Raw genomic sequence first — 6,682 nt, 5'->3', positions numbered from 1 at the left:
GTCATCCATCTTATCTTGTCCTTGAAAAGTGAGCACAGCCCACAATCAGCTGAGACTGATGAAAAGAAGGGGGGAGGGGCGGGCAGAGGCCTTTTTTAAATACAAACCGCTTGAAGGGCTCCTGTGCCCAAACTCTTCAATAGCTTCTTTAAGATGAATTCCGGGGACAAATACTAATTTCAAAAATCTTTTTCACGAATCTTAGTAACTATAATGTCTTTACAACCGTGTGTTTATGCGTCTGTTGTAAATGTGAGATCCTGTTCTACTTCTGGGTGACAAGGCTAACATTAATTTGCATTAGAGCCCTGCTTGGTAGGTTTGAACGTAAGCACTTGTAAGGATTGGGCCTTCTAAAACTCTCAGAAAGAGAGAAACTAACCCCCTTTTTTTTCAGGTTCACTTAATCTAGGAAAACGTTCGATTGTTTGTTATGGAAAATAGACATGTCTTGGGGCACCTGGCTGGCTCAGTCCGTGGCGTGCTTCATCTCAGGGTCCTGAGTTCGAGCCCCACGCTGGGTGTAGAGATTATTAAAAAAATAAATAAACTTAAAAAAATAGTCTTCAGAGTTATCAGTATTAAAATTAAAACTTTTATTCTGCCAGGGTTTACTTCAGTTAAATAAGTTGATATGATCTCTGTTACAAAAGAAAAAAAAATTCAATACCTTGGACGAATGACTGACTTTGATGTCTTATAAAGTTCTTATGGGAAATCTAAGCATAACTGTTAATAACGAGTAAATTAAACAGGCATAAATAAAATAAAACAATTTTTAGGTAAACTTTAAAAAGAGTCCCAAATCTTTTTGGTAACCTAACACCTTTAAATTTTGCTGAGTTAGGTTAAGTGTAGGTTAAGTTAAATTCATTAAAGATCTAGATCATTTCCAAATAAGATAAAATACTGCAACATTAATTACTGAATGTACTGAATTTTGGCTTCCTTATTGCAGAGAAACTGAAGATAAATTTGGGTCTGTTAGTTAGCATGTTTTATTAAAAGACTATACTATACTATGAAAAAGTATGAGTCTAAAAATTATGAAATACTTTTATCAATTTGCCAGTCTTGAGAATGCTGGTGTAACAGGTCACAATTGCTTACTTATCAGCTTTCAGTAGAAATTAAGTTGTCTAAGAAGTAAAAATTCTAATAAAGGAAACAACTATGTGAAAAGTAAGATGTGTATTTTTGGTTAAAAAAAAAAAGAAAAGAAAAGAAATACATTTTTATTAAGGGAAAAGAAAGTAATTTTGTCCTAATGTGAGGGTGTTGGTTATTTATTTATTTAGAAAGAGAGAGGGAGAGAGAGAGAGGGAAGGGAGGGTGGGAGGGGCAGAGAGAGAGGGACGGAGAGAATCTTCAGCAGGCTCCACTCCCTGTGCTGAGCTCCATCTTCTGACCGTGACATCATGACCGGAGCAGAGATCATTAGTCACAGCCTCAACCAACTGAGCCACCCAGGCACCCCAAGGGTGGTTATTTAAAAAGGGAAACCTGAGGACAACATTTGAATGTGAAAAAGAAAGTTGTAGAAGTTTCATGAAAAAAAAAAAAAAGTCTTTGGGAAGGAATTTTTTAAAAGATTTATGTATTTTAGAGACAGAACTTGCACAAGCAGGGGGAAGAGCAAAGAGAATCCTCAAGCAGACTCCCCACTAAGCAAGGAGCCCAACATTGGGCTCTATCCCAGGACCCCAAGGTCATGACCTGAGCAGAAATTAAGAGTGGGCCACTTAAGCCACTGAGCCACCCAGGCGCCCCCTTTGGGAAGGAATTTTATATGTGGTCAGGACTGAGAAGATTGGAATGAATAAGGCGGAGGTTTTGCTGGGTTTTTGTTTGTTTGGTTTTATTTATTTATTCTTTTACTTTACTTTACTAGTGAATTGTTTATTTGTATCTTTTGCACAATTTCTTTTGGAATGAGTAGGTTTTAATATCAAGAGTAAGCTGGCGCAACATTCGAATTTGGTTTTCTCTCTGTTAAAAGGACAAAGGTTTTCTTTTTTTTTTGTTTGTGTTTTTGTTTTTAAATACTTTTGGTCTGCCTCAGTCTTTTCAACCTCGAACATTCCGAAACATTGGCTGAAGTAAGTAGGCTTATTCGACATGTCCAACAGCGTGGGAAGCATTGTCAAATTAGCAGTAATACTAAGCTTTCTCTATGTTGTAATTGTAAGGTTGTGGCCCATGGGGGTGAAGTCCGTTCTGCTTCTATAGTAATGGCCCCTCATTGCCAGACCTTTGCCATCCTGATGTCCTGGTAACCAGGCAACAGTTAGCTCCTCAAGCAGAGAAATTAAGGTGGATAAACAATGGCTATACATTAAACAAATGGGGCCCTGGGAAAACCAAGACGCCTGCTTGGCTCTTCCTGGCTCCCTGACAAACCCCACGTTTTGGTGTTTGCATTCCTTCGCCCACCATAAGGGCATTTAAGATGACTCCAATTATAAATGAACATCGGTGGAAAGACTTCTAGAATATTGCAAAAAACAGTCTATGCAATGTCTGACTTGTCAAGTCCATGATCCTGGAAAGCTTGTTTTTGTCTCCAGGGGCTCCCGACCTCCTTCCTCTGGACACTTTGAACACCTGCAGCCGGATTTTTTTTTTTTTTTTTTAACAGCCACCAAGTATGAGTTACCAATATGTTTTTGTTCTCTCTTACATGTTTTCTGGATGGGCTGGACCTTTTCTCTACTGCAAGATTGTTGCCCTCATGGTGTGGGGAGAAAACTGTTAAAAATGTGTTTCTCACTTGGGATAGATCTTCTAGAATCTCCAGGGACTGAAGCTCCCACTTCACTGGACAGGTCATACAACGCCTCATGAAAACCTTGCAGACTTCTTGGAATTCCATCAGTATACAACCTTTTGTGGATCCCTTGTCTCGTTCTAGTATGCCCAGCTACTGTAAGCTTCTAAAGTCTTATGCTCAAGTCTGTCATCAACAGGTTAAAGAAACCTTTCCAGATCCCAATTCAAAGGAACCTATTGGTCACAGTCTAAAGCCTGGTGACTGGGTATTCTAGAAACATCATCAGAGGAAGACAGCCCTTGAGCCCTGTTGGAAAGGACTCTACCAAGTGTTCCTGATGACAAACCCTGCTGCAAAACTTGAAGGTATTGAGCCTTGGGGACACATCACACAGGTAAAGGAGGCTTCCACCCACTACCTGATCCCATATGGATGCTGGAGACCTCCAAGTCCAGTTGACAAGGAAGAGAAGAAGTAGGTGACTTCCAGGTAGACGGCCTCCATCCAAGAGGACCGATCGACTTCATACTTTAAACAGGACACTCTCCTTCCCTTCCTTTTCTTTACTCTGGTGTTGGCCTGGAAAACAGCGCCTTCATCTGTATCTCCTCAGCCACTGCTAAGGGGGTTAATGCCTAGCATTTAAAAACCGCTTTTTATTTCAAGTCTAACTGCGCCCTTAGCTTTTCTCGAACAAAGTAAGACAGTCCTGAAATTTACATCCTGAATTACAAAAGATCTACCAGGAGGTTTTCGTGATTCAAGACTCATTCCTTTTGGTAGGTTCCTACCTCCCTGATTAAGGATAGATGTAAGTGAGGCTGTGATTGGGAACTTCTTAATTCTTGAAATTGCATCATTTGCCGTCAAAGCAATAATAGCCCAACAAACATCCTTAGAGTTTCTGGCCAAGGTTGTTCTTGATAATAAAATAGCCCTTGATTATCTTTTAGTTGAACCAGTAGGTAACTGCTGTGGCCAACACCACCTGCGATCCTGGGATTAAAACTTCTGTGGAAGTCAAAACGGATTTACATAAGATCACTGAGCAAACCACTTGGCCTGAAAGAATGACTCCTTCAGTGGGGTCTTTCTTTGACTCATTTAAATTTTTTTTAAGATTTTATTTATTTATTTGAGAGAGAGAGAGAGAGAGAGAGTGAGAGAGAACGAACTAACAGGGAGAGGGACAGAGGGAGAGGGAGAAGCAGGCTCCCCGCTGAGCAGGGAGCCTGATTCGGGGCTTAATCCCAGGACCCTGGGATCATGACCTGAGCCAAAGACAGACACTTAGCTGACTGAGCCACCCACGTGCCCTGACTTACTTAATTTTGATTGGTTTGGGTCTTGGGGACCACGGCTTCGAAGCACACTCCGAATATTGGGAATTATCCTGTTTCTAACAATCACAATAATCTTCCTGCTGTGTTCTAGCCTCTCAAAAGCCTAAATGTGTGTTCATAGTCGCTAACCACCATGCAAATGATCTCCCTACCACGAAACTTCAAAAAAGGAACGAAGAAAATGAGCGATTTAAAGCATGTGAACCTGAAGTCATAACCTGTGAATATCATGGTGATTAAGCAAAAACATCATGACCCGTGTACCTCACGCAAGGAAAGAACAACAGGAGCTGTGAGCACTACTGACCGGAACTAGAGAGTGATTCTAATGCCTTACATTTTGAGCATATCTCTTGGTTAAGCTGAGATTCTGATCGAAAGGGAGTAATTGTTAAAAAGAAAACCACAGGCCCCCAAAATGGCTTAACTTAGGTTCGAGCCCCAAGTCAGTAAACCAAGACTTAATAGCTAACCTGACTGCAGTCTCAACACCTTAGAAACATAGTGTTTTACCAGTCAACATTGGGATTTCCTGGTCAGTGCTAGGAAATTTACTGATAGACCCCTTCTGCTCCTCTTGGGAGGGTGACTTTGTTGAAAACAATAGATTCTTCGTTAATAATTTCCTTTCTTCTGCTCCTTCTCTAACTTTAAAAACCTTTGCTTTTCTGTGGCCCTTTGGAGCTCCCCTCTACCCACTAGACGGAATGCTGCCCCATTCGTGAACCAATTAATAAAGCCTGTTCAGTCTTTAAAATATACTTGGTTTAACTTTCATTATTCAGCACCAGGAAGTAACCTATCACTGACTTAGACCTGAATATGTTTGGTTCTAAAGCCTCTGCCCTTTTTACTTTTTATGCAAAAGGGAAAACATATGAATGTTCCTGGCACAGAGGCTAGCATCACAAAAGCGAAACATCTTTTCATGCCATCGGTCGTTGGCAGAGGAGATGTCTCCATCTTCTGCCGCACCGGATCCCCCCGGCCTTAGACGAAGCTGCTTTCCTGCAAGAAGAGAGGACTGGACAGCAGGGAACCCGGGAAGGCTGGGGAGGAGTGTGGCTGGGCAGTTTCCCTGACTGGGGAGCTGAGTAGGTCCGGGAAGCTATGCCCAAGGCTTAATGTCTAGTAAGTAGTCGATTGGGTCCAAAGGCGAAAACTGGCTGCTCGTCAAAGCGTCCTCTGCATGCCTTGGACCGAGTTTCAGGAGCGTGCCCAGTGCTGTCCCCCACCTGGTTCCTGCCTGGTTGCTGTGGACTGCTCTCTGAGCTGGGAGTAAATAGACCCCGCCCCTCCCAACTATAATACCCCTCTATTCCCCAGGATTGGCACGGGAAGTTGGGGGAGGCATTCTTTTAAAAATTTTTTTTAAGATTTTATTTATTTATTTGAGAGAGAGAGAGAGCATGAGCAAGGGGGAGGGGCAGAGGGAGAGAAAGAAGCAGGTTCCCCACTGAGCACGGAGCCCCATGTGGGGCTCCATTCAGGACCCTGAGATTATGACCTGAGCCAAAGGCAGCTGCTTAAGCGACTGAGCCCCCAGTCACCCCCGAGGGAGTCATTCTAAACCTCTTTTACCAGAAGTCATCTGTGAGGACAGTGGCCTGATACACTCATGTCACCAAAGCTCTACTCATCTATCATCCCAGTGTGCAGTGCCCCAGATGCCCTCTAGCCTCCAGCAGCAAAGACCTCCTGGGGCTTACAGAATCTCAGATTGTTGGAGCAGGAAGGGTCTCTTGTCGAATGCCCCGGGTAACTCTTTTCTGGCGTTTGCCAGCCTGGATTCTAAGGCACTGGTGTATCCTGATCAGGTTCCTTGGTGACAGTAGACACCATTTATGGAGCCCTCCCAGCCATTTATCTGCTACCTGCTGTGCGTCTGGGCTGGAGTTCCTCTGTCAATCCTGCGGATTAGCCCTCAATGAGGACACAGCCTTTCCACATTCATGTTCTCCCTGAATTCTTATATCATCATTATCTTTGTGGATGGCAGAATGGAAGCTCAGAATGGAGAACTGATTTATTCAAGGTTCCTCAGCTAGGAAACAATGAAGATGGGAGTCACAGCCTGTCCCCACCGCCATGGTCAGTGCCAGACAGAGGGCTCCTTTAACTACTTTCTCTACCTGCCCCCCAGTTGTCTTGCTCTATAGGCAGTAGGCACCTAGTGAATATTTATGACGGAATGGGGGAAAAAAGGAGGGGGCTTGGAGGAAGGAGGTGTGGGTTCAAAACCTTGTCTCTAGAGCGTGGCCTGGGACCTTGGGAGAAGCGTTTAAACCCCTGAAGTCTGGTTCATCAGGCATATACAGTTGATGATAATAGTAACTCTCTATTCCTGGGAAGATCGTCAGACTCCATGAGACGGTGAGCACAGAGCCTGGCACACAGTCAGCTCCAAGAGAGCATTGGTCTGGAAAAGAGGAGAAAAGAAGAAGAAGAAAGAAGAAAGAAGAAAGAAGAAAGAAGAAGGAAGAAGGAAGAAGGAAGAAGGAGAAGGAGAAGAAGAGGAAAAGAGAAAAGAGGAAAAGAGAAACATACATCCAAAATCGCTTGAGATTGT

This window comes from Lontra canadensis, unplaced genomic scaffold, assembly GCF_010015895.1.
Source record: "Lontra canadensis isolate GAN:19392208 unplaced genomic scaffold, GSC_riverotter_1.0 scaffold105, whole genome shotgun sequence".
Lineage (NCBI taxonomy): Eukaryota > Metazoa > Chordata > Mammalia > Carnivora > Mustelidae > Lontra > Lontra canadensis.
This window is presented reverse-complemented; position numbering follows the sequence as displayed.